This window comes from Balaenoptera ricei, chromosome 10, assembly GCF_028023285.1.
Source record: "Balaenoptera ricei isolate mBalRic1 chromosome 10, mBalRic1.hap2, whole genome shotgun sequence".
NCBI classification, from domain to species: Eukaryota; Metazoa; Chordata; class Mammalia; order Artiodactyla; family Balaenopteridae; genus Balaenoptera; species Balaenoptera ricei.
In genome coordinates this window covers 101,764,938-101,774,224 of record NC_082648.1, presented here as the reverse complement: position 1 = coordinate 101,774,224, position 9,287 = coordinate 101,764,938, and the positions used below count along the sequence as shown (strand labels likewise).

The 9,287-nt window shown below is 54.9% G+C and overlaps 1 long non-coding RNA gene across 4 annotated transcripts; it reads right to left on the bottom strand.

Moving 5' to 3' along the window:
- Positions 1-1,992: 1,992 nt before the first annotated feature.
- LOC132372758 (uncharacterized) lies at positions 1,993-9,287 on the bottom strand. Of its 4 annotated transcripts, none has more exons than XR_009505249.1 (3): positions 8,523-9,287; positions 4,573-4,631; positions 1,993-2,575 (listed from the first exon to the last, which is right to left on the bottom strand). It is a non-coding gene; the product is annotated as an uncharacterized LOC132372758 (long non-coding RNA). The 4 variants fall into 4 exon arrangements; XR_009505248.1 differs by having other exon boundaries at positions 1,993-2,564; XR_009505247.1 differs by lacking the exon at positions 4,573-4,631.

The following is a 9,287-nucleotide window of genomic DNA, read 5'->3' as shown; positions in this document are numbered from 1 at the left end:
TTTCCTCCCTCCTTCCCTCAGCCCGGAGTGGCCCTGAAATGAAGCTGAAGTGTCCTCTTTAGCAATTCAAATGTATCAAATATTTTCCAGCACGAGTGGGGAATTTGCTCTTTCTCTCTCTCTCTCTCTCTCTCTCTCTCTCTCTCTCTCTCTCTCTCTCTCAAAAATAGACAACAAAGGCTGCCAAATCATGTTATTGATTCTTTTCTCCTGCTGCCCTCCCTACAGAGGCCCGGGGTCCTGTCATCATTCACACCAATCCTATCAACTTGGCAGAAAGGCACTTAATGCCTGGAACCTGCATGTCTGGGTCCCTGAGGCCTCAGCGGGGTCCGGGCAGGCTTGACTCCTCCTGAGCCCCCTCCTCCCCTTGGGCTCTTTTGAGATCTTGTCGCCCAGGTGATGGTCCCGCTGGTGATGGGGGTAAGGCGAGGGGGCTCCTCCTTTGCTGAGCCCATCCCCCAGTCCTTCCCTCCGCAGCCCTGCGCTGGGACACAATACAGTCATTCTCTAGGTGGGACACTGGGCTCTGAGGGGCCAGGGGACACGGCCAAAGCCCCCCGCAGCGTGTGACAAAGCCGCGGCTTGAACCTCTGCACAGAGAAGCATTAGAAGCAGAGTCACCAGTGAGGATCCTGACGCATGATTTCTCCACCAGGTGTGGCCACCGCACTGCTCAGGCCCCGGCTGGATGCTTGCTCCCAGAATGTTCTATTTGGTTATACGTACTCCGTAGATGAGGCCCAGAGGGAGGACGGGCCTGGCTGGGTCACTCAGCTGGTGGCAGGCCCGGAGCAGAGCTTGCATGAGGGGCTGCCCAAATGTATTTGCCGGGCGCACAGGGCGGCCCAGAGCTGGGTGAGCCCGTGCGTTGCTGAGGGGACGGACAGCTCTCCTGAGGTGCTTGGGGGGTGGAAGGGGGCTCAGAGGCATGAGGTCTTGCAGACCTTGCAAGCAGGTAAACTTGGGCATGGACCCCTGTCAGACCCCCTGACCACGGCAGCCTTGGCCAAGCCCCTGTGACCTTAGCTGTACAAGGGGATGGTGACACCACAGCTGGCACAGAGGCAGCTGGCACTGCTCATCCTGTGGGCACGTCAGCTGTAGCAGCAGGCCTGCTGGCACACAGGTGCCCAGGCACCCAAGCACCCCAGGCCCTTTCCCACTCCAGTGTCTTCGCACATGCTGTTCCTTCCGCCAGGACACTCTGCCCTCCCGTCCCCTCCTTGGCTGCCGCTAAATGCCATTCCACCATCCCCCGACCTCCGCCAGCCTCAGTGTTTGTACTCGGCACTCGGCTGGGCTCATGCTGTTTCCCTTGTTCCAAGGGCACCTGTCTTCTTGGTAAATATCTACTCCGGATTCAAACATCATCACCTCCATGAAGCCACCCTGACTTCCTCCCTCTTCCCCACTGGGCCTGTGCAGACTTCCAGGAAGGCACTGGTGACAGTGGCCCCATAGAGGACGTGTGTCTTTCTCTGCCATGAGATGGGACTCCATGAGGGCGGGGACAGTAGCTGATGGAGCCTGACACGGAAGAACCCTTCTCGAGTAGTGAGCCTTATTACCATGACACAGAGATGCCACAGTGACACAGGAAACTCCCAGCCTGTCCTCCCAGCTAAAGAGAATGCTGTCCTGCCCCACTCACATGCTCCAGCCTTCAAGTCCCCAGCGAGAGTCCAGAGGAACCAGCTGTTTCCTGGATCTCTGAGCTACGGAATCGGGGAAAGTACGTTGAGAAAGACAAAGGGGAAAGAACTTGACCACCAGGCAGTTCCTGTGCTTTCTGGTGTTCTAGAGAATTCTGATCCTGGGCAGGGTGGAGAGGAAACTGTAAAAACAGTCTGAGGCAGGAAGGAAAAAATAATGAGCTGCGAGCCTGGGTGGGAGGAGAGATGGAAAAGCTGTAAGGGCGGAAAAAGAAAGAGGACTTGTTAGCGCGAGTTCGTGTGCCTGACGCACAGTGAGGGCAAACACACCAGAACGTCGGAGTTTGGAGCAGAGAAAGCTTTATTGTAGGGCCATGCAAGGAGACAGGTGGCTCATGCCCTAAAAGCCCCGAAATCCCTGAAGGGTTTCAGGAAAGCATTTTAATTTTTATTATTTAAAAAAAATTTTTTAAAGCCTCACTTAGACTTTTATAGATTAATATTTACTTATTTATTTGGCTGCCCTGGGTCTTAGTTGCGGCACACGGGATCTTCATAGTAGCACACGGCATCTTTAGTTGCGGCATGCGGGCTCCTCGTTGTGTCATGCAGGATCTAGTTCCCTGACCACAGATCGAACCTGGGCCACCTGCATTGGGAACGCAGAGCCTTAACCGCTGGACCACCAGGGAAGTCCCAGCCAAGCATTTTTAAAAGCCAGGTAAGGGAGGGGGGTCCACAGGCTATGTGATCAGGTCATGCACAGTTCTCTGATTGGCTGATGGTGAGGTAACAGGACGGTGTCACAGGGGTGAACGTCATCAGTCCTTAGGCTCCAGGGGGCCTGGGGCTATGTGCTCATGGTCATCAAGTAATTAACGTCTTCCATTTGGTGATGGGTTTTCATGTCTGTAAAACAACTCGGAAATGTGCATCAAATAACTGTTATCTAGGTACTTCAGAGAGGAGCTAAAGCAGAGGATATGGGGGAAGGCCTGTCCCGGGAAGGCCCCATAGGGTCCCGCTCGGTTACAGATTTAGGGTAGAACGTCATTCTTCACAGAGACTGGGCCCCATGGGGCCATGAGATTCTTTGGGGTTACACTGTGTTGTTGTCAAAACCCAGGAATTCTGCCATCTTGACACATCCCAGCCTGCTCTGAACCCTAAATGTCTCTGTTGGGGTGAAGACCCACCGCCCTCTAGACCAGGCCGACTGACTACCAAGTTGAACCCCCCTTGCTTCCGGGTTAGGAGCATCGAGGCTAGAGATCCCTTCCTGCCTCTGCCAGAGTGTCACAGCCTTCATCTTGCAGCAGGCACTTTGAGGTTTGTGTCTCAGAGCCGAAGTCCTCTAAACGCAACTCCCAAGCTGTGTGATCTCTCCAAGATCAGTCACTTGACGGGACACGCTGCTCTCTCAGGCTCCCACACCCGCCTGCCAATTAGCTTCCGCCAAGGTCTGCAGAGAAAGCACCTCACAAATGATGAAAGGCTGGAAGACGATTAAGGCTTATTGTGCCTCCCTGCTAATGCTGTTCTGCTCCTGAGAAGAGCATGGGTGTTATCTGGCTGCTTCAGTGGAAACTCTCTGCACTTCTGAGACGCGCTTTCCCAGGACCTGCTCTCCAGAATCAAGGAACAGGGTGGGCAGAGCTGATGGGATGGAGGGGGCAGCCGCAAAGGCGCCAGCTCAGTCATCAATCAATTTATGGGCCCCTGCTCAGAGGGACGCGGGGGGGAGAGCTCAGGCTTTGTAGCCTGTCTAAATCAAGCTGACATCCCCCGCTTAGATGTGTGACCCTGGGCAAGTGACTACAGCTATCTGAGGTTCAGGTTGTTCTCATCTGTAAAGCGAGCCTTAGAATGCCTGCACCACGGAGTGGGTGGGATGGATGACCGAGTGAGAGGAGAAGGCAGCAGAAGGGCCTGGTGCACGGCAGCACCTCAGGGAATGGTGATGGCTGTGAACAGGGGCCACACTCTAGCCAAGTGGGATCAGCCGACCTGGCCAGGAGTGAGTGTCGGATGTAAACCTTGCTCACCTTGTGAGCGGGGGCTGGTCCCTTGACGTCTGGAAAACAGAACTGATAATTCTGTGCAGGGCTATTGTATGGGTCTTATGAGATGATACAGGTGAAGATGCGTGGCGAACTGTAAAGTGCTGTGCAAATATCATAGACAATTGCTAACAATGATCTGGGTAGCCTAGGATGGCTTTGGTGCTAAGATATGCTTTGTGTTGGCGTCTGATTGCTCAGTGGGCTCTCCCCTGGAGGTATGGCCAGTGGTTAGGAGGATACACTGTGAACGTGGGCTGTGTGATCTTGCGTGAGTTACTTAACCTCTCTGTGCCTCAGCTGTAACATGGTAAAGCTATCACATTTGACTTAATAGCTGTACAGAGCCTTGCTCTTAGCAAGTGCCTGATAGACGTGCTTTAACAGTCATTATTCTGGGACATTATGCATTTCCTCTTTGGTGCCTTTGGTCTCCATTGCCAAGGTTAAGACTCATAGCCCCCTCCAGCCCATCCCCTGCACTTCAGCCAGTGTCTTCATTCTGGAAGCTCTCCAGCTGATCAGCTTCACGTGACCCACCCCAGTCCCTTCAGATATGGCCCAACCCCATTCTGGCCTCTCCTGCTTCTGCAGCCCCAATCCCACCACTGTCTGCTGCCCTCCAGTGAGACAAACCCATGGCGCTGAGCCTTTGCACATGCTGTTCTCCCCTCTGGACCCCCAGCCACCCCCCTGCCAGAATCCCCACCTGGGCTCATTCACACTTGCTGTCTCCTCAGTTAACTAATGTCTTCACATCCATTTGCAGCTGAGGAAATTGACATTCAGAGGGCAAGCAGCTTGCAAAGACCCTGGAACCCTTAGATGCCGGGGAGGGGTGCGTAGCCAGGACCTACCTCACTTCTGTCGGGGAGGAAGAAATTTCCCTCTACCCTTCTAGGTTCTTCTGGCTGGTCTAAGAATTAAACCAACATGAGACAGATCAACAGGAGAAAATCAAACAAAAGTTTAATAACATATGTAGATGGGAGAGACCCAGGAAAACTAACTCCCGCAAATGGCCAAAACCCTTAGCTTAAATGCCATTTTCAGCTAAAGACAAAAAAGGATGTTGGGGGTAGTGGTTTGGGACTTCAAAGGGGAGGAAGGCAATTCACAGGAAGAAGGAGAAGCAAATGTTTGGAAAACAAATGTTTGTGGGCCTTGCAGAGACAATGGGACACAGAGTGGGCTCTGATGTCTAGGCCCTGCCCGGTCCGCCACCACACCTGGCCCATGTTCTTTGCAGATATCTCTGGTGATGGCTCTATTCCAGGAACAGGCCCTTTATCTAAATTTTTTAGGCAGCTAAGAGGCAGTAAAAAGAAACTTCCCTGAATCTTCTATTTCTTAAAAACAATCAGCCTGAACTAATCCTCCCAAAGAGACACATTTTGGGGTGGAAAATTTTGCTCCCTGCATTTCCAGTACCCCAGACCCACCTGGCAGTGCGGACACGTACCCGGGGCTGAGTGCAGTCCCCAGACTGAGGACCCGTGGGTGACCTGGCACCGTAATATTTGTGAGAGTGCCAACCCGAGTCCCAGGTGCCAGCTGGATCCCAAAGGGACAGGCCCCGGAGACCCCACCTCTCCCCATTTACCACCATCTAACTGCAAGCTACAGTTATTCCAAGGATGTACAGTTATTCCAAGGCGGGACTCCTTATGGGCGTCCCCAGCACCCGCAGGCTTAAGTCCACACCCCTGATCATGCATACCGGCCTCCACAAGCTGCAATTACACGAGACTATGTCCTGGTCCCTGAGTTCTCTGTGCATCAGACAGCTCTCTGCTTTGCCCCGTCTGTTCCCTCCTCCTTCTGTTAAAATCCCACTCCTTCCTCAAGGGCACAACCCAGCAGTAGGAACTGACCCTCCATGTGTGACCCCAGCACTTTCTTCAACTGCTAGGTTAATGCTTCTGCTCTGCCACCAGCTTGCTGTCCCCCAGGCAGGGCTAGGGGCTGGCCCCTCCCCTGGTTCCTGCGGCCACGGGCCTGGCCAGATGCCCACGGAGAACAGGGCACTGCAAGACAGGACAACAATCTCACAGGATGAATTGGAGGGCAAGGAGCACCCTTGCTGAGGAAGGGACGTGTAAGCTGAGACCTGCTGGAGTTGGCCACGGGAAGTCAGGGAATAGCATCCCAGGGAGAGGGAACAGCAGGTGCAGAGACCTGGGGGTGGGATGGTATCAGCTCACCTGCTGCGACCAGGATTCTCCAGTAGGTGGGGCTCGAGAGCCCCGGGAAGCGGGTATTCTATGTCATCCTGTTATACAGTTGAGGAGACTGAGGCCGAGGATACAGAGAGACGTGTCGAAGGTCACACAGCAGAGGCAGGGGGGGCACAGACACAGGCCTTGGACCCCATCCCCTGTTATTTCCACCCCAAGGCACGGCCTGCATGGTGTTTGTGTGTGGAGCTGGCAAATATTTGGTTTTCTGCTCTTAGAAGGGGAGAAGCTCCGCCCTTCTCAGGAGGCTGCAGGTCCCTGGCTGCCCTTCCCTGCTCGGTTGGGGCGCCCGTGGGCCACCTTAAGAACCCACGGTTTAGCGTCCATTATTCCCCGACACGCTGGCACCATTTTGCCTTGGTGAGCACTTCGGAACTATTTCCTCAAACAGCTGCCCCAGGGGAGCCAGTAGGCTTGATTTCTGCCTCACCCCGTGATGCTGCATTTCTGCAGTCAGAAGACTTCTGGGTTCTGATGATTTTTTTTAATGCACTTATAATCGAATTGAATTTCAAACTCTGGGACCACCGGTCCAGGACCAGAGAGCTTCATTGTAGGAGCAGGGCTTGTATCTCTGCCTTCACCTGCTGGCAGTGAACCCTGGGGACAGCCAGCCACGGTTCAGGAAACTGGCCCTGTCCCAGGGCTGGCCCTGTCCCTTGCAAGTGGTGGTGGTGGAGAACTGGCAATTGGGCTCCTGGGGTGCAGATCCCAGCTCTGCCATTTACCAGCCCTCCAACTCTGGGTGAGCTAATTCACCTCTCTGAGCCTCAGTTTTCTCATCTGTAAAATGGGCAAAATTATGCAAGTTTTTTTATGAGCAGTGAATGAAATAATCCACGTGCAATGCTCAGCATGGGGGCGTGGCACCGAGGGAGGGTCCCTAGGTGTTAGCTGTTGCTGGGTTGTTATTCGGAATCACACGAGTAACTCATCACCATCAAAGGGCCCACAGCCCCAGGCCCTGAGTGAGCCCTCTCCCACCCACCTCACCTGCCCACCCACTGCCTCCTCGCTGGTCCTCACACGTCCCTTGTCCCATCAGGCCTCAGCGTTTGCTGTTCCCTCTGTTCCTTACCCCTGACTGACCACCCCTCCCCCACCCCAGGGCTGGCACCCCCTTATCTCCAGGCTCAGCCTCAGTGCCGCCTCCTGGAGGGCTCCCTGACCACCCTATCACACTTCTCTGCACAGATCCACTCTGACCCCCGTCTCCTCCTCTAACATTAAGTCAGCATCTCGCTCTGGAAGCAGGGCCGGCCCCTTCTTTTTCGTTTCTCCCCGCTCCCCCACCAACCTTTTTAATTAAAAGAGTGACCTATGCACGTGATTATGTATAATGCATATGCAAATCTTATAGAAATGTGTAAAAGGAAGGGTAAAAGCTGCCTCCACTCCCATCCCCCTGCACAGACCCTCTCCCATGAGCCAACGGCTGTTCTCCGTTTCCCTTTATAACTTTAAATAATACACTTCCACCTCTTTCTTATTGACTTTACACAATATCTGTGGCTCCTGCTCTGGAATGCAGCCTCCTTCGCCCACCTCCCCGCTCCTGCCTCTCCACCTCCGATGGGGATTTGCTTCTCGGTACCGGCTCCCTTGACTCGGGGATTTACAAGGTAGACTGTAGACTGTCGTTGTCCTGGCCCTGCCGTCGCTTCCGGACTCTGGCGTCTTCTGCCTGTATCTTCCCCATCAAGCCAGCAGCCAGTGGGGGCTTGCCGGCTCAGGACTCTCTCCTGCTTAAAGCTCCCGACACACATGATTGCATCTACGGGCAAGCCCAGAGTTGGCCGTGGCCTCCAGAGCAGCACGACCTGGCCCTGTGGTCTCTCTCGCCCTCCATGTCCCTCTCCCCACTCTCTGTGACCCCCAGCCCAGCATCACTGGCCCCTCTAAATTCCTCAGTCCTGGCCCTGCACCGGCTGCTCCCCAGGCAGGAAGCTGGTTTCCCTGCTGGCTCCTTTTTGCCACCCGCTCCTAGCTTTAAAACCACCCCCCAGAGCCACCGCCCGCCCCCCCGCATGTGCATTCTGGGGCACTCCCCCCTGATGCTCTCCACCCAGCGACCCTGGGCAGTTCTTGGCCGCCCTGGCGTTTCTGTCCTGTGTTGCTGGGTTTCCTGTCTGACCCCTCTCCAACCCCCCTGGGAGGAGGAACCAGTTTGCTCTTGACTGCAGAGCTCCTGGCCCTCAGTGGGAGCCGGGCAGAGCTAGCTGAACCAACGAGCAAAAACCGTCAACCTCAGCTTCTCTATTTGCCGACTCTGACGAAACGCACCCTCCTCCCCCTCCCCCTGCTGCTTCACTGCTGGGGCTGCCCCACTGGCCGGGGGAGGGTGGAACAAACAGCAAGCATCCTTCTGCGCTTTGTCAGTGGACCAAGTCTAGAGCTGGGAATTAATAAAGAGGGCTTATGAAATTAGCACTATGTAAATGCTATTCCCCGAGGAGCCATGAAGTGTGATTGGACCCGCACGCCAGGAGGTGTGATCCCAACTCTTGAAAACATGCCCCTGGGAGGAGAACCTGCCTGGCGCCGAGTGCCACGTGTACCCGGTGCCCTACCTTTGGGGGCTCTGCTGCTCCCACGGCCTCGGCTGTGCCAGCCCCATTCATGCTGCCTGCTCACCAGGACGCACGTGTGCACGCAGCCCAGGCTCAGGTGTGCGCGCAGGGCTTGGGGTACCCCAGCCGCCTTCCTCCTCATCCCCAGAAGTCTCCGGTTTGCCATCGTCCCGCGGACTGGTCAGCTTGTGCAGAGCTCTGTTCAAACCTCTGCCTTCTGAACTTTGAGGACTTTGCTCCGCCATCTTCCTGCTTTTCTGGATGATCGGGAGAAATCTGATCCGGGTCTGGCTCTCATTCCAAAGTCTGGGCTACTTTCTCCCAGAGGGAGATTGCAGGGTTTTCTCTTCTTGTTGCCATTCTGAATTTCACCTGGTGTGGGTATTTTTCCACCGTCATTCCTGCTCCACACTCAGCGGCACGTTTGATCTGTAAACGTGGGTCTTGCTGCCGCTCGCGGGAAGCTTTCCTTCCATCATTACTTCTTAAACTCTGCTTTCTCCTCCTCGTGTCCCCGCACTCTCCCGGGAGCTGCTCTCAGATGCTCGTGAATCTTGAGATCAAATGTCCACATCCCTGAGTCCCTTGGCTCATGCCCATCTCTTCCCGTTTTGTCCTGTGTTCGGAGGTTCCTTCGCTGGAGGTTCTTCCAGAACCCCAACCCGATCTCTCGCTGAGCCTGTTTGGTCCTTAACCCAGGCGCTAGACTGCCCCTGTTAACATCAGCAATCTCCAGTGTTCTGAAACCCACCTGTTCTCTCCTGC